General features: G+C 38.0%; 1 long non-coding RNA gene across 1 annotated transcript in view; it reads right to left on the reverse strand.

Moving 5' to 3' along the window:
• Window positions 1–3,472: 3,472 nt before the first annotated feature.
• LOC149166461 (uncharacterized) overlaps window positions 3,473–19,533 on the reverse strand; it is a 201,984-nt gene continuing 185,923 nt past the window's right edge. The window contains exons 4-5 of the long non-coding RNA XR_016260137.1: window positions 3,833–3,934; window positions 3,473–3,730 (exon numbers count right to left, since the gene is read on the reverse strand). This is a non-coding gene — a long non-coding RNA (uncharacterized LOC149166461). The remainder of the gene's footprint in view (window positions 3,731–3,832; window positions 3,935–19,533) is intronic.

The raw sequence follows: 19,533 nt of genomic DNA on the forward strand, positions 1-19,533 counted from the left end.
TCTAACACAGATCCTACATAACTATGTTTCCCACTTATACACAATTTTCACATAAGGCAAGTCGGAGCAAAACTTAGAATGTTGTATGAAATATCAAGTACAAATATTTAAGATCAAAGTGAAGATATAACAATGCAAAAGTGTGTAAATTGATTAAATAAATAATATGCATTTTTAATCAATCATATTGGCCTATAAATGAATCCTGGGTGTGTAGGAATTTATAGGGTAAGTTCCCTATATAGAACACCAAAGGACACCGTTCACAAACATATCATAGACACCAATATTCTTGACGTGCTTAAAACCATCAAAGAGGGAAACAATCCGCGACCTGAGCCAACACGACCACTTTAGAAAATTTATTAGTGTAAAAGAAAGAAAATTTACATAAGATTCTCTCATGAACGGTCACCTACCAAATGACCGTCCATGCTCTTTAAATAGAGATCATGGACCAATCGGGTGTTAAGCCACAGATCAAGTGTTAGTAATACCGAGGAGAGAATGAACCGTTAGATCACTTCATGTATAGAACATATCGTGACCATCGGATTGTAAGTTACAAAAATTACATACTAAAGAAACGCACTTTACCTAACTATACACTAGACCAAGTTATACTTAATTATTTCTTATGTATCGGAATATCCTAACACCCTCCCTTAAGAACAACTTGGGATAGGATTGAAGGATGTAAAAAGATGACACAATAGAAGGAAGGAGACATTAGAGCCTATCCCCTCTTAGTGACAACTTCCTGAACTCCAACCATAAATTGAAGTTCAGTAAACTTCGCTTCTGGGAGATCCTTTGTAAAGATGTCTGCAACTTGATCATCAATTGAACAATATTGCACTTCAAGAACATGGTCATGAATGAGCTTTCTGATGAAGTGCATGTATAGTTCAATGCGTTTTCTACGTAGATGTTAGACTAGATCTTTGCATAGTTGAATGGCACTTTGATTATCACACCAAAGTTTAGTCAGAGGCTACTGCTGAAAACCAAACTCTGACAGGATTTGACAAAGCCACAAAGCTTCTTTACTAGCTTCAACAATGCCATGATACTCTGCTTCTATTGAAGAAAGAGAAATGGCACTTTGTTTCTTGCAAGCCCATGTAATAGTTCCATAACCAAGAGTGAAGACATAAGCTGCAGTAGACTTCTGATCATCAGGGTCACCAGCCTAATCAGAATCAATGAAACCAATCAATAGAGGATATGCTTCTACATTGGAATGAATCCCAAACCGAGTTGTACCTCGAACATAATGAAGTATTCTTTTAGTTGCTTTCCAATGACTTTCATGGGGGTTTTGCATAAACCAAGCAAAAAGGCCAACAACAAAGGAAAGGCCAGGACCGGTATGCGTTAGATACAAAAGTTTTCTAACAAGCTGATGGTATAAGGTAGCATCAACTTCAAGGGAAGTACAAGTGACTGAAAGTTTGGCTCCAGACTGAAAGGGAGAAGGGATGGCTTACAATCTTCCATGTGAAAGTGGCATAGAAGATCACATGCATACTTGGACTGGGAAAGGGAAATACCTTCTTTGGATTGCAAGACTTAAAGACCAAGAAAATAATGCAAGTGTCCTAAGTCTGTCATTTCAAACTGCTTTTTAAGGATCGACTTCACATGGTTTATAAGGTTGGGATCACTACCAATAAGGATAAGATCATCAACATAAATAACAAGAATGATAATAGACTTACCTACTTTCTTGGTGTAAACAATATTAAAATGGCACCTAGAAAAGCCAGTATCTAAAAGAAAGCTATCCATTTTGGCATACCAAGCCTGAGGGGCTTGCTTGAGACCATAAAGGGAATTTTTAAGCCGACATACAAGGCTGGAGTCTGTTTGTATACAGCCAGGAGGTTGTTCCATATAGATTTCTTCATGCAAGTCCCCATGCAAGAAGGAAGATTTAACATCCATCTGATGGACTTCCCATTTGATAGAGGCAACAAGAGAAAGAACAAGGCAGATAGAGTTCATTTTGGCGACAGGGGAGAAGGTTTCAGTATAGTCAATGCCTTCAACTTATGAAAAACCCTTAGAAACAAGACGAGCTTTATGTTTATCAACTTTTCCATCTAGTCCAAACTTGGTTCTGTAAACCCATTTGCATCTAACAAGTTTTCGTCCCTTTGGAAGAGGAATAAGGTCCCATGTATCATTTGCCAATAATGAACGATATTCTTCATTCATAGCTGCATCCCAATTTGGATGGCATGAAGCTTCTGCAAAGGTGTGAGGATCATAATTCGCTGAAGCTTGAGCTAGTAAATAAGAGGCTCTATCGAACTGAGAACGTGTACAACGCTGATCATAGGATCACTTGCAAAAGCACCCACTGCATCCCGAATATTGGAGACCCATTTTGGAAGCTGAGGAGCTGAAGGAGGATCCCGAGAAGGTGGGGGAGGATTCATTAGTACAAAATGGCTAATTAGTTACTAAAAAAATGACAAATTTACATATAAACAACCATTTTTCAGTCAGTGATCAATAGTAGCTAATTTACAATATCTTATAACGCGACCAACTTTTAGCCATTTTTAGCTTAGGCATTAATTGGTTGTCTCAATTTTATCGTATAATAGTATATTTAGTCATAGATTTGGTAATTAATTTAGTCATTGATTTAATCATTAATTGCCAAAATTAATGAACAAATATACAACAAAATATATTACTATATGATCACCTTAGAAAATCAATTAATGACCAAAGAAATATAACTAAAATGTTGGTCATGTTATAAGATACTGTAAATTAGCTACTAATAATCATATATATGTAAAATTTAGTCATCGCTTGAAACCAATTAATGACTAAAGAAATATGACTAAATTTCGATTGCGTTATAAGATATTGTAATTAGCTACTAATTAGTCATATATATGCAAAATTTAGTCATCACTTGAAACTAGTTAATGACCAAAGAAATATGACTAAATTTTGGTCATATTATAAGATACTGTAAATTAGTGACTAATAGTCTTATATATGCAAAATTTAGTCGTCATTTGTAATCACAAATTTATCATTTGCACTAGTCATTTATCTTTTCTTGGTAGTTTCATATTCATTATATAAACAACTAATTTAGTAGTTTATATTCATTTCATTTACTTTTATTAATAATCATTATAAATGACTAATTTAGTTGTAATTTTATTTTACTTGTCTTTATCATTAATCAGTTTAATGGTTGTTTATATGCAAATTTTAGTCATTTTTTAGTAATTTTAGATTGATTTTATGTGTTCCTTATTAATCAACATAAATTAATTAATGTGACTTTGTGATTAAATTAAAAAAATGTCATACAAAGTTACATATGTTAATTACAATATTAAACCATATCAAGTGCAACTATAAATAATTTCAACCACAAAATTATATTATATGAAATGTCAAATATTACAATATGAGTTTCTAACTTAATATTGGTTGGATTACAATTTATACATGAAATATTGTTTCATCGCTTCAAAATATTATCATTTGTGTTGCCAAGGCATTGCAGGCGAATTCACCAACTCTGAAAACTTGACCATCAGTCTCTATGTGTGTGTATTATGCGGGATATTGGCTCTAAGAGTATCACTAGACCGATTATCTTCTCTCTCTCTTTTTTCATTTATCGCTCTAGTGTTATTGTTCTTCTCTTTCTTCAATTCCTGTTTCTTACCATCAATTATGAGTTCCTTTTCTGAAAACAAAATAAGATACAATGTAGAGTATAAGACATGAAAAACGATGAACATTATAATATAAACTAAAGTACACTATAAAGGATTTATACGACATATACCTCAACATCAACAATGTCAAAGCCATTTTTCCCCATAAAAGCAAGAAACTCGAACAAGTTTTCTTTAGTTGGGCGATAATGGTCACTATGTGGCGAGATGACCTGTATAAACATAGAAAATAAAACACCATCATAAAAAAGAAAACCTTAGTAACTTAGTATTCAACCTTCAAGGAAATCTTAGGCACAATCATGTCAACTAAGTTATATGCTAAAAAGATCAAGCTGTAGATAACTTGTGAAAACAAATAATCTGAGGTGTGATGTCTAATCCTTGTCATTTTATTCGCAACAACATTTTATTCTCTAACGCGTGAACTTGGTCAACTATATAAACAACATGTTCTCATTAAATAACATGAAATTAAACTTTTCTAATAGTCATGAAAATATTTTAAGATAAAACAACTAAAAGGATTTCAATCAATTAAGTGTAATACTAATTTCATCTTCAAGCTTTGGTTGTTGTTTAAATGAACATGATACCAAGTATTTTCAATTTCATAGTTAAAAGACAAAACAAAATCAAAAGAAACATTCAAAATACAATCAAACAATAAAGATAAGATATCATGGAATGGACATTGCAATTATAAAAAAAATTGTTTACCTATCCATCAGTGTCTTGTCTGGCATTCCTAAAACATTTGCTTGTCGAAAATAAAAATGAGGTGAAATAATCACAACATTAAAAACCATAGGAATCCCTACTAGAAACTCGAACAATTTTTCTTTAGTCGAGAAATAGTGGCCATCATGTGGTTAGATGACTTGTATAAAGAAAAAAATAAAATGTCACCATAGAAAATAACACCTCAGGAACTTAGTATTATACCTTCAAGAAAAAACTTAGGAATAATCATGCAAACTAAGTTACATGTTCTAAGGGCCAAGTGGTGAATTAACATACCATATTTCTAGCTCTCCATTTTTTATTGCACCAAATCGACTAATATCTAATCAAAAAAGCCAATAATTTTCATTATAGTGGATCAAGAAAGTTTCTACAAGCAACTTCTTAAGAAGCACCTTCTCCATTCTCCACTCAAGAGGAAAATTCAATGCGGTAAAGATGAAGATCCCCTTTCTGGCTACTCTCAAGAATTATGTATATCTACATATACAAAAAAACAATGTAAGAGGAAAGTGTGTAGAAAAAATATCTATAAAATTGAAATAGATGACAACAATGACATAATGAGAAAAATGAATGAAAATTAAGAAACTTGATTTATTTTCATAAGGAAAAAGTCAGGCAGAAATAAAAAACAAATCTCAAGATTTACACAAGAAAATGCCACCCTTATTACCATTTTGTTAATACTAGTGCTCCTAAACATCATCAAGTTGTTGTTACTAAAAAGTGTTGTTATTTTAAAGTGTACCCTGAAGAGGATGATAAAGGGAGAAATGCACATGATTTCAAACTAACAAATTTAAAACAAGCAAACAAATAATGTTGATCTTTCTAGGTTCCTGAAACATTGTTTCAATATTAACAACCTTCTTTACAAAGCAAAGATGCATTAACCAAAATCCCAAGGAATGCATTTGTTCTTTCACCGCATCACAATTTTCTGCTATAAAAGTTTACCAATTAATCCTAATGTCGCTCAAAATTTTCACAAAACCATTTACTAAACAAATTGTCTCATTTATATTTGACAAGATGAAGTTTGAAAAGTGCAAATTGATTTTGATTTAGAGTTGGTGAGACTTGGAGCTTGAACATAATTTTGTGTTTATTACGCACCCATGTTCTCATCATGGCTTATGAGGTTCACGCCAACCACTTTGAGAACTCTATATTGCAATCACCATGACCTGGGACTTTGCCATGATCACAATGGGGAGGGTGAATGGTAAAACCCCATTAGCTGACCTATACGTACCCTAAGGAGAGTACAGGTCCTACCCATTTAGGTATTGGCTCATTGAGCATGTAAATATCAATAACATAGAAGAGAAAATGCGGACAAAGGTTGTAAGAAATGCATGTATTAATAAGAATCTTATACTTAAAGTGAGATCATAATTGTATAGAAGTTACCTAGATTTCAAGAAGTCAACTTTTAGTTCTAATTAAACAAGAACCCCAATGAAACATTCCTCACTTCCAAACATATGTTTACGAAATCACATTAATAAGATATATATTTCCTCACCTACCTATCATAGTGAAAAACATAAGGATAAGAAAGATGAAACTCTTCATCTAAAGTAATGCCTAAATGTTTCCAGGTGGCTCTTGATTAATGTTCTTTTCCACACCAATGTCTCCTGACATTGTGATAGCATTCTTTGTCTCAAGGAATAGGTACAGAACATATCCCTATACATCAACACCATATGAATCAATTTTATGTTGAACAAGCTAACTACCATCTTAAGTAATTTGATTGAAAAAATTCAATCCTAAGCTAACTATCTAGAAACCATATAACAACTTGTAGTTTTAGTATTCTACCACAATTGGCCAAACAAAAAAATAGAAAATCAATGAAACATGGTCCACCATTATGACCCAATCCATTAAACTTCAATAAATATAAAGAATAAATAGTTGGAACATTTTCACAAAGCATCAAAGTTTGATCCTACATATTGTATTGAGATGTGCTTCCATTTATTGAAAGTCTTATGTGAAAATGGAAAACTCAGAAAATAAGATGGCAATTATAATAGCACCCAAGATACAAATTTCATATCCTTTATAACTTTGGAAAAATGAATGCATGGGAAAAACGGGACAAACGTCAAACAACTTAAATGGAAAAGCATGAAAACATGGTCCACCACTGTCCCAATCCATCAAACTCCAAGAAATATAAAGAATAAATAATTGGTTCATTTTCACAAAGCCTCAAAGTTTGATCCTACATATTGTATTGAGGTGTGCTTCCATTTATTGAAGGTCTTAAGTAAAAATGGAAAACTCAAAAAATAAGATGTCAGTTTTAATAGAATCTGAGATACAATTCAAAATCCCTTTTGTTATACTTTATAACTTTGAAAAAATGAATGAATGGAAAATAAATGGGGAAGGAAGATGTGAGGTAAATTAGTAAGTAAGAAAATTTTGCATGGTGAACCCAAGGAGAAAATCAAGGAAAGAAAGTAAAAAGATGTCAACTTTCAAATTTTAAGTGGGAAGAAGGGGCAAATCTCTAAAGGGTTTCAAGGATGGGTAGAAGTTAAGCCCAAATTTCAATGGGATAACAAAAAATATTTTTAAAAAATAAAATTTTAAAGTAATATAAAATTTAAAAACAAAGATTCTAGAACATAGTGTTGTAATATAAGTCAATAAAAGTAACTTCCATAGATAATAGATCTAATGTAACTCAATAAAAGTAACAAGTCTTAGATAATATATCTTAAATATCTTGTCTACATAGATATTATAACCCTCCCAAAAGAAAGAGTTGATATAGGATACACAAACCTACCAAACATGGGAGTCAAAATTGTGAAGGAAATTAGCCCTCATTACAAAAACATACTACATAGTATTTAGGCATGCAATGCATAGATAACCTTTGTCCAAGTTTGAATGTAGAACAACTTGGTGAATATTTTTATTTGAGAATTGGAACCAAATGGGCACTAGTTTCGATAGTGGCTATTCAAATGTTGTTAAAATTGGCAACTAGGGCCAAACTCCATGTGGGTCATCTTATTAATGACAACCGATATTTTTCTTGGATCTCTCTCAGCGATAAGCGTACGATTGATCTAAAGATCATCTGATTCCGATAAGTATTCATGGAGATATGAATTTATTTGTGTTATGGGACAATTCGTCAAGGTCGGCCAGCAACCAAATAAACCCCACATGTGCTCAACGTTTTAGTATAAATAGAGGTGCCTTGAAAGTCATTTGGACACATACTTGGGATCTCTTCCTCTCTACTTGTCTTTGGGTTTTAGTGGGAGGAGAGATCCTAAGGTATTACACTGCCCTAATGGAAAAGCCCTAAATCAGCCTCTATGCGGTCCTAGGAGGAGACACCTCTACGCATTCAAGAAGGGTTATATATGTTGTCTTAATGGAGATAAAATTCCCTAATTGCAGTCCAATCTAGGAGCTCTAGTTGTTGTCCAAGCATGCCCTAATCAATTGTCAAGGAAGGGCTAATGCTGCCCTAACTCAGTCCTAATGGGAGGTTCAATACTGCCCTAGCTACAGTCCTAAATAGGGTGGTTTAAGTCGCAGTCCAAGAGAGGAAAAACCTACCCTATACACTGCCCTAACTTGCTCCTATACGCAGCCCTAGCCTGCCCTAACTCATTGTCTAAAAGAATGCCCTAACAATGGTCTACAAAGGCTACTTAGCCGCAACAAGAAGGGATTTGTTTAGAGGATCATCTATACTTAGCAAGGTAAGACCTTGACACTATTTTTGGAAGGGCTTAGGATAGCCTTAGACACAGAAACCAGGAGACTTAGCCACAGTCTATACATAGCCAAACACAATCCAAAGATGATGACTATGCCCTAGTCGCAGCAAGAAGAGACAGCAAGGTAATGCCACTTTAGGACAGCATGGAGAGCTTAGTTCAGAGGACAAGTTGCTGTGGAAGTGCGGATTAGTTTGAGGGTGCAAATAGGTCCTGAACAGGGTTGTCTCAAGGATCAAGGAGTTGTGTGTAGGGCTGTTAAGACCAAGCCCAAATCAAGATAGTTTGGACTGCAATTAAGGGGTTTTGAAGTGAGTTGTAGATGACAGCTATACTGTGATAGGCAACGCACCTTATCACCTCAAACAAGAGACAACGTGGATAGGCTTGGGGCAGATCTGTGCACAGTATGTACAGTAGCATAATGATGTGATAGGTGGCAGCATGATGAAGGCATATGGTGCTGTATGGTGCAGCCTTGGGACAACAATGAAGCTTGATGGAGCAAGCAAACGGGACAATAGTATGGCAACCATGGAATGGCTATATCACTAACAGTGGGACAACAATATGGTACATGGGACAACAGTGGCAGCATGAGGTCCAACAATGTGATGATGAGTGCAGCATGGTGCAACACGGTGAGGTGCAACATGATGACGAGATGCAACACTATGATAGGTGAAGGAGTCACCTTGGAGAATCAGTTGAAGCAGCATGTCTTCAACTGATCTCATGTAGAGATGAACTATTCTCTTATCTAGAAAGTCTAAGTGTTGACTTCTGTTGTAAATGTATTATCTCTCTCTCTCTCTCTCTTTGTACTGAACTATTGAAGACATATAAGAAGAATTGATCAAGGGTTTCCTCACATTGGGGTTTGTCCCTGGCTAGAGCCACATCTTGTGTCCTCTTGTCTTGGCTTGTCTTCTGCGATTTATGTTTATGTTCTATCTACAATTTACTTTAATGCTGATGTGATTGCTACTCTGGAAAAGATATTGAGCTAATTGTGAAAATTGAAATAAATTGCTCTAAGCATAGAACATACCTAAAATTTAACATGGTATCAGACCTGAGGTGAAGACAATGCCTAAGCAAGAGTGAAAGAGCAATCACCGAAGACGGTTGGGAAAGGACAAAAGGATCAATGGATTCCTCATCCCTCTTCAAATTCACCAAGGGTGAATTCGAAGCAGAGAATATTATTAGAATGGCGCAACGGAAGTTTCAGATGGCCTACCTAAAGATCAATTCAATGGGAACTCTGGATCTAAGGGTGGAAGGAAAGGCAAATGCCTTGGTTGTAATAAGTTCAGCCATTATGTGAAGGAGTGTCCGAGGTAGGGACACATCACTTGATGATGATAACAATCATTCCAGGGACATATTCAATGATAAGAGGAATGACAGGTAATGCAGGTCATCAAGGAAACGACCGACTCTTCAGAGAAAGCAAGGAACTCCAGGTATGAAGAATCATATGTTGTTTCTGATAAGATAAAGAAGCATTATCTTGTATTAGCCCTCTCCTTTAGATTCTTTGGGAATTTGGTTTATTGATTGTAGTGCTTCAAGGCACTCCATCGGATAGAAGGGTGCTCTCTCTAATTTGGTAGAGATTGAAACAATCGTGGGATTATACTTGGAGCCGATGCCACCTATCCTAGAAAGGGTGTAGGGAATGTTACCCCTCAATTGAATGAGGGTAACTAGATTCACTTACAGAATCTCTTTTATGTACTTGATCACAAGAAGAACCTGGTGTCCATTTCGACAATGGAAGTCAAAGGTTACAGGGTGGCATTCATCAATGGAAAGGTACGTGTTTAAAAATTAAATTTTCTAAGATGCTTTTGAGTTCAGGGTTGGAAATTTGTATGAAGTTGCAGGATAGTCCATTGGGGACCATATCAGTTGACACATCTCATCTATAGCATCAGATGGCTACTTATGGGCCCTACCCGATGTGAGTCAGATGGTAACTAAGATGCCTGAATTCAAGAAGAGCATGAAGGTACATGTCTGAGATGTACCAAAGGAAAATCTTACAAGGGGACCATTCCCCTCATGTAGCAGGTTCACAGGTTTGGAACAACACGAGGAGTTTGAGATTCATGATTAGGAATCTCATGTATATGGGTGGAAGAAAGCCCTCTATGGCTTGAAGCAAAACACTCCGGGCATAGTATGAGAAGATTGATAACTGTCTGATGAAGCTGAGATTCACTAGGAGTGAAACCGATCCAAACCATTGCTCGAAGGTTGTGGATGATAGACCTCTCATAGCAGCACCTTTTGAGGATGACCTATTTCGGACAAGTGCAGACCCTCTCATTTGCAAAAGTAAGAGGGAGTTGGATTTCGGATGTGGAATGGTAAACTGCAAACCTGTGACTACCTTGAGGATCTTAACTTTCAGTAGTTATATGGTGATGATGTCAGACCAAATTTGGGAAATGCCTCTGAGTTTCATAAACTCATTTGCATTGATGTTCTTGGTGAACTTCTGTCCAGATATATGTTTTGCAGTTAGCATGGTGAGCTCATATTTGGTTGAGCCTCACTGGATTGGTGCCAAGAATCTTCTGAGATATCTTCAAGGAATAATCTATCATAGATTGAGATACACTGTTGGAAATATGAAGCTGCATGATTATTCGAATTCTGACTGCGCAGGCAGTGTGGAGGATCATTAGAGCAATTCTCAGTGCTAGTTCTCTTTGGATTCTGCTTCGATATCATGGATGAGCAGGAAGCAGAAGTCGATTGCTATAAGCACCGCCGAGACCAAATTCATAGCTATGAGTATGATCTCGTGTGAAGTTTCCTAGTTGTGGAATCTCTTCAATGAGATGTTACCACTGCGATTCTCTGTGACAACCAGGGGGGATTCAATTGTTGAGGAATCTCGTATTCGATGATTGCTCCAGCAAATAGAAATCCAATACTACCTTATCTGGGATATGGTAAGTCGATGAGCGAGGAGGCTCCATAGCATTGAGACTAATGTACAGGTCGCAGACTTTTTGTTAAAGCCCCGGGGAAAGGTCAAATATGTGACTTTCCCGAACGACTTGGGGTCGTTGAGAGACCTTCGTATAAGGGTCTTGCATGTTGCATGCATTGAGATCTAGGAGCTCTGGGGGGCCTTGGGGTACTTACTGGAGCAACACATGACATTAGGATGACTCACCCTCTCCTAATGGTGCGTTGTGTACAGGGTGAATAGCTCAGCCTTCCCCTGTGATACCCCGAGGCGACTTTGGGACAGGATGATTCGTTCTCCTATGAGCCAGGATGATTCGTTCTCCTGTGGGACAGGATGATTAGTTCTCTTGTCGAGGCATCTTACCCATGCAGTCTGGGACTCATGGGAAGTACCTCTCATCTGATCAATGAGCAGGGAAATGGGGTTAGGGACCATAGTAGTACTATCGATGGACGCATCGTTGTATCTACCGTACTCCCTATGCTAGGATGACCTCCAATTGATCTGGGATCAGTATGAGTGGTTTGAGACACTCTCTTGTGATATTGATCTGGGATCAATAAAACTGACTTCGGCTCAGTAAGAGTGACATGACACACTCTCTTCAAATGAAACTGACTTCAGGTCAGAAGAGAATGGTATGAGACATTCTCGATCAATTCTTCTTCTTCATGGTTCAGCAGAGCAGAGCTTAGCCGAGCAGAACTGAGTAGAGCTCAGCAGAGCCAAGTAGAGCAGAACTGAGTAGAGCTCAACAGAGCCAAGCATAGTAGAGCAGTGCATGGCACTGATGGCAGAGATAGTACAGTCGGACATATGGATCAGCGGATGGAGTTCTCCCTAGTTGAGAGGGAGTGTTAAAATTGGAAACTAGGGCCAAACTCCATGTGGGTCATCTTATTAGTGACATCTGATATTTTTCTTGGATTCCTCTTATCGAGAGGTGTAGGATTGATCTAAAGATCATCTGATTCCGATAAGTATTCATGGAGATATGAATTTATTTGTGTTATAGGACAATTCATCAAGGTCGGCCAGCAACCAAATAAACCCCACATGTGCTCAACGTTTTAGTATAAATAGAGGTGCCTTGAAAGTCATTTGGACACACACTTGGGATCTCTTCCTCTCTACTTGTCTTTGGGTTTTAGTGGGAGGAGAGATCCTAAGGGATTACGCTGCCCTAATGGAGAAGCCCTAAATCAGCCTCTACGCAGTCCTAGGAGGAGACACCTCTATGCATTCAAGAAGGGTTCTATATGTTGTCTTAATGGAGATAAAATGCCCTAGCCGCAATCCAATCTAGGAGCTCAGGTTGCTGTCCAAGCATGCCCTAATCATTTGTCAAGGAAGGGCTAATGCTGCCCTATACTCGGTCCTAATGGGAGGTTAAATACTACCCTAGCCGCAGTCCTAAATAGGGAGGTTTAAGTCGCAGTCCAAGAGAGGAGAAACCTGCCCTATACGCTGCCCTAACTTGCTCCTATACACAGCCCTAGCCTGCCCTAACTCGCTGTCTAAAAGAATGCCCTAACAACATTCTACAAAGGCTACTTAGCCGCAGCAAGAAGGGCGTTGTTTAGAGGATCATCTATAAGTAGCAAGGTAAGACCTTGACACTGTTTTGGAAGGGCTTAGGACAACCCTTAGACACAACAACCAGGAGACTTAGCCATAGTATATACATAGCCAAACGCAGTCCAAAGATGATGACTAGATGCCCTAGCCACAACAAGAAGAGACAACAAGGTAAAGTCACTTTAGGATAGCATAGAGAGCTTAGTTCAGAGGACAAGTTGCCGTGGAAGTGTGGATTAGTTTGAGGGTTGTTTGAGGGTGCAAATAGGTCCTGAACAGGGCTGTCTCAAGGATCAAGGAGTAGTGTGTACGGCTGTTAAGACGAAGTCCAAATCAAGATAGTTTGGACTGCAATTAAGGGGTTTTGAAGTGAGATATAGATGACAGCTATACTATGATATGCAGCAGGCCTTATCATCTCAGACAAGGGACAACGTGGATAGGCTTGGGGCAGATCTGTGCACAATATGTATAGTAGCATAATGATGTGATAGGTGGCAGCATGATGAAGGCATATGGTGTTGTATGGTGCAGCCTTGGGACAACAATGAAGCTTGATGGAGCAAGCAAACGGGACAATAGTATGGCAACCATGGAATGGCTATATCACTAACAGTGGGACAACAATATGGTACATGGGACAGTAGTGGCAGCATGAGGTCCAACAATGTGATGATGAGTGCAGCATGGTGCAGCATGATGATGAGATGCAGCACTATAATAGGTGAAGGAGTCAACTTGGAGAATCAATTGAAGCAGCATGTCTTCAACTGATCTCATGTAGAGATGATATATTCTCTTATCTAGAAAGTCTAAGCGTTGACTTCTGTTGTAAATGTATTATCTCTCTCTCTCTCTCTGCTGAACTATTGAAGACATATAAGAAGAATTGATCAAGGGTTTCCCCACATCGGGGTTTGTCCCTGGCTAGAGCCACATCTTGTGTCCTCTTGTCTTGGCTTGTCTTCTACGATTTATGTTTATGTTCTATCTGCAGTTTACTTTAATGCTGATGTGATTGCTAATCTAGAAAAGATATTGAGCTAACCATGAAAATTGAAATAAATTGCTCTAAGCATAGAACATACCTAAAATTTAACAAATGTCCTCAAAACCATCCCAACAGATCTCCCAAAACTCCTTGTTTTTGGAAAGAACCATCTAGAGGATCTAAGATAAGTCCGAAAAACCATCATAAGACGTCTCCCAAACATCCCATTTTCTGGCAAGAAACATTTAGACAATGTGGGAGAGGATCACACATCCTCAGAGATGTCTTGTTCAAAATAGGGACTTTCCCCTTGCAATCCCGAAGGAGGGGAAAATCCAGAGGATGCATCCTAGAAGTAGGGACAAGTCCCCCTATGCAATATCATCCTCAGTGCATAATCCACATGATACACTATAAAGTGATCTAAGAGAGTGACACACTAACATATGAACTCATGACCAAGTGTAGAAATTGACCTATATATCCACAAGTAGAATGTATGTAAGGAAATTATGAAATCATTCCACGCATGCATGGAAGATAACATTTATCATATCTAATTAAATTTTAATACTAGCATCCCTACAATTGGAGGGCCTAAATTAAGGAAACAATGGAAAATAAAACTTATAATTGGATATATCTATTGTACTTCCTACAAAATGCAAGCAGATTGTGGATTACAAATTTACAACCATGATTACATAAGAACTACTTACAGGTTTCAGGGGACCATACCCATGGGCTTCGAACCAGTAATGAAATGTTTTGAAATTCCCACTAATGGCTTTGAGAGCATCCAAAACATTCTAGTTGCTCCATTCTCATATTCACACCACTCTTTTGGGTGCTTCTTGCACACTACCAACCTTAGGGATAGTTTGGACACTACTTACTTGCATATCCCTACATGTGACACCACTGTTGGGCATTTAAATGCTACCTACAATTGTTGTCACTGAACCCTGTAAGTAAATTTATTAATTTCCTAATGATAATCACAAAAGTAGGTCAATGGGACTGAAGAAGAGTGTAGTCAATATGACTACAATGTAGGAGTGCAAGTGCATATCCTAGAAAAAATGCTAAAAGTAACATATAGAGAAAGAAATTAGTGGTAATGTTGTTGCAACACGCATATAAGAGACCGTGGTATAATACAAAATACTCAATGGCCTACTAAAAAGGAACGAGTGAGCAAGATGGTAAGGTATTGCAATGGAGCTAGATATGTCAGGGGCCCTGAGTCTAATGATTGATGGCAAGGAAGTCGAATTGGGTACAGGTGCATTGTCAAAGTCCCCTGGGGCCAACAATGGATCCAATCGTATGATCTTGGGGGGTGTATGAGCAAGGGGTACTCCTAGCATCTGTGTTCAAAAGGAAGAAACTCTGAATAGGTCTTTGGCCACTCCTGTGGGATTGGGATGTAGCCAGACATGTCAGGAGCACCTTGCTCTAGAACTGTATGGAGTTGGTCCCTCTGGTGCTCTAAGAACCTGCGAAAATGATGTATGGTTCAACATCATTAAACTAGTCTCAATGGTATTTGTTGATCTCCCCAACGGGAAGGCTGAGAAGAGACCCAAGATCTCACCCTTTTAATGTCTAGAGCATTTTGAACCTCTACTTGTTCTATGTACCTCAAACATTATAATCTTGCTTCACGTCACACCTCCACCTCTGCTACCCAAAGAGGTGCCTTCTGATGCCACAAATGTGCATTGTTTTTTAACATTTTTGGACGTCTCAAATCACATTTTTTTTAAATTATTCCTTTTAATTTTAGTTTTATTTTTATCATGGTGCCTCATATTATTGTGCCTTTTTCTGAATGTTTTAGGTCTAGGCAACATTCTACTATCTGTTTTCCCATTTCCTAGTCTGATTTCATAAATATTTTGCTTGTCGTTGACACTGATGTCTGTGTGGAAAAAAAAATTCCGCTGAATAAGTAATCCAATGCCCGGTTCATGGAATATTGTGTTAGGAATATTTCTCACTGAAAAATCATACTGATTATTTGCAAACTCATTTGCAAGGTGCTGCAGAGATTTTGCTTATGAATGGAATTAGGCAATGTTGTTAAAAGCGCGAGCGGGATTAAATCGGCGTGGGGAACAAAGCGGAAAAAATCAGAAAAAGCTGGAAAAAAGCGGAAAAAAGCGTTTGGCACAAAAATATTCATTTTTTTTCATTTTTTTTCATTTTTTTTAATATCTAAACCATCTACAACATAAAATAAATACATTGACACATAAATATGATAAAAAAACTAATATATAAGATGTTTAATATCATTTCTAGCGCTAAAATCACACATAACATTGAATCATGTCCTGAATAGTAAGTCCTGACTCCTAAGGACTTGAGTCCCAACTCAGCCTCAAAATATCAACAAAAAATATGATAATGTATCTCATCATGTCATAATGTCATAATACATATACAATAAAATGAAAGTCTAATCCTATTGATTTCCTCTGCCCCTCTTGCGAGAAAATGTCACTGCTTTCCCTTTCCCTCTAGATGAAGATGCTGGTGCCTGTGCTGGTGGAAATGGCAGTGGAGTCTGACGTGCTCTAGAAGCTGAAGAAGTAGAAGTAGCAGCTACAGGAGGTAGACGGAGACCACGTCCTCTACTGGTGGTAGTGGTAGCCCGGGTAGGCGGTGTCACCTCCTCCTCCTGCTCCTCCTCCTCCTCCTCCTCCTCCTCCTGCTCCTGCTCCTCCTCCTCCTCCTCCTCCTCCTCCCCCTCCTCCTCCCCCTCATCCTGCACTAACCAATCATCAGTGGGATCCATGAGAGGCCTCTCGGTCTCAACCCTCCATTCAGCAGTGGTGTCAATCCCATCCAATGAGATGGCATCCATATCAGGTGTCCTCTCCAGTTGCCTCACCCACAATCGAAGATTGTAGTAGACATAGACCATGTCATTAATGCTATGGGACTCCAACCTGTACAAAGTTCATGAAATAATAATTAATAATTAATATTATAAAAAAAATATTGTTTAATGAATTCAAAAATTTATTTGGAAATTTGCAATATTTTAAATGTTTAAGTGTTAACCTATTGCGCTTCTTGTTGTGTATTTTTTCAAATACACTCCAATTGCGCTCACATCCTGAGGAGCTGCATGTTTGGCTGAGGATGCGTACGGCAAGCTTTTGCAAAAGGGGTACTCTGCCACCATACATCTTCCACCATGCGTCTACAACAAAATTACAAATAAAATTTTAAATAAACATAAGAAAAAAATGGAATTTGAAGAGACAATGAAATTTGAAACAAAGTTACAAAGTACAAACTAAAAAATACCTGGCATTTTAATCGTCCTATCAATGATAGCCATCTCAAAGCCAAATGTGCCACCTGCCATCTTATATGTCTCAATTTGTTTAGAGATCTCTATACGTTGTTCTGGAGATCGCACCATCTTCTGGATACAGGATAAGAATCCATCCATGATCTCAGCATCAAAATCAAACCCACATGCATAAGAAAATGCAGGGTTCAGGAAAAGCCCAGCAGCATGAATGGGACGATGGAGTGTGTTGTTCCGTCGCTCATCAATCACTTCCCATAGAAGGAGTTGTCTCTGAAACCCATCATCTCCCTTATCATCATAGTAGGACCGAATGGCTTCTTTGGCCCTGTCCATGGCTTCATACAAATGACCCATTGCGGGCTTCTCACCATAAACCAACTGAAGAACCTTTACCAAAGGTTCAGTAATGACGCACACCTCCTGCACTCCCGCCCAGAAGTCTTCCTGGTATGAAACTAGTCTGCATACGGCCTCTCCTTCTGGTTTGCGGCTCATTGACGAAGCACGCCACTCCTCTGAAAGAAACATTCTCTTCAAATCCCACATAGAATTCAAAAGGGATTGAAGAGATATGAAACTCGTCGCAAACCGTGTAATGGCGGGGTGCACCAACTCTTTGTTGTTGGTGCATCTTCTCATCAAGCTAAGCACAGATGTATGATTGTAAATAAATTTTGTGATGCTTTTTGATGAGTCAACAATATCTTTGACAAAGGGAATTTTCCCTATGTCCTCTAACATCAAATCAATACAATGGGCAGCACAAGGTGTCCAAAATAAAGTAGGATGCCTGTCCATAAGCATTCTACCAGCAGCAACATAATTTGCAGCATTGTCCGTTATGACTTGGACAACATTTTCTGCACCCACCTCCAAAATAAACACATCCAGCAAATCACATAAAGTTCTTGCATCTTTGATTTGATGAGTTGCATCAATAGATTTGATAAACATAGTCCCCTTGGGACAACTAACCAAGAAGTTTATAAGGGTTCTCCCCTTTTGGTCAGTCCAACCATCTGACATAACAGTGCATCCTGTTTGTGCCCATGATGCCCTAAAATCCTCCAATCTTTGGGTGCAGTCACGCTTTTCATCTTGAAGAATCCGGCCTCTGAAATCATGATAAGAAGGGATTTTGTACCCCGGGCCAACACTGGCAATAGCATCAACAGCAGGTTGGAAAAATGGATTATTCTTTACAATGCTGAAAGGAATATCACTCCAGAGGAGAAATGTTGCCATCAACCTATCAGCTTGTTCTTTTCCAGTTCTTTTTAGCATTGAACCGATAGTTGGTTGTGAACCAGGTGTGGTTCGAGGAACAAAAAATGATGATGCAGCTGCCGGATTGACTGACGCTGCAGTAGAACCAGTGCCACTTGGCCCACTTCCTTCAGCTGACCTTCTTAGTTGCCTTTTGAGTTCTTCTTCGGCCTCTCTAGTGTGCTCTAATTCTCCCAATGCTCTCATGGCTCTTTGGATAAGTTCAGGATTTGTATTTATACAGGGCCCCACATCATGTCCAGGGATTTGTGCAAGGTGGTACTTCAACCTGTACACCCCCCGCGTATCTCCTTTCCACACAACTTGCAATTCAAGTTTTGTCTATCATTCGGAGCAAAAGGTTCACCATATTCCCAGAAAGGATCCAATTTCCTTGGCATGTTTGTTTTTGAATTTTGAATTTGCAAACCTATGGAAAAATAAGGATTAGGAAATAGGAATTTAGGATTACAAATTACAATTTAGCATTTACAAAATTACAAGTTACAAATTTCCAAAATCCCAATTTCCAAACCCAAGTTACCCAACCAAATGGCAAATGCCAAAAAACAATGAAAAAACATAAACAATGTTTAAAAAAAATGAAAAAAAAATAAAAAATTGGTTCCCATAGTCATACCAAGTTACCCATCCCAAATCAATGAAAAATTACAAAAAATTCTTTAAAAACAATGAAAACAAAAGGAAAATGATGCCCATATGAAGTTTCCCAACCAAAAACAATGAAAAACAAAGTTTTTAAATAAGGAAAACAAAAAAAAAATAATCTACATACCGTTTTGATGGACAAATTGGTGATCTCCTCTTGGATTTCTCCTACAAGCACTTGGATTCGCTCCCAAAGTGGACCCAAACCCTTCAGCTCTTCTCCTCAACGCTTCTCCTCCTCCTCCGCACGGCGACAGTCAGAAATGACAAAAAAAAAATCGAATTTCATTGTTATAACCCCGCTGCCCGCGCCCTCGGCGCTTTTTTCCAATTAAATCGCGCTTTTTTCGGAAAAAACGGTATAAAAAAAACCGGCGCTTTTTACCTATAAAACGCGGGTTTTAATCGGCCAAGGTAAAAACGCGCGCTTTTTTGAAAAACAACACTGGAATTAGGTCCACCCCGCTGCATTG

This window comes from Pinus tabuliformis, chromosome 5_1, assembly GCF_031772625.1.
Source record: "Pinus tabuliformis cultivar Carrire ecotype Pingquan chromosome 5_1, CPIR1, whole genome shotgun sequence".
NCBI lineage: Eukaryota > Viridiplantae > Streptophyta > Pinopsida > Pinales > Pinaceae > Pinus > Pinus tabuliformis.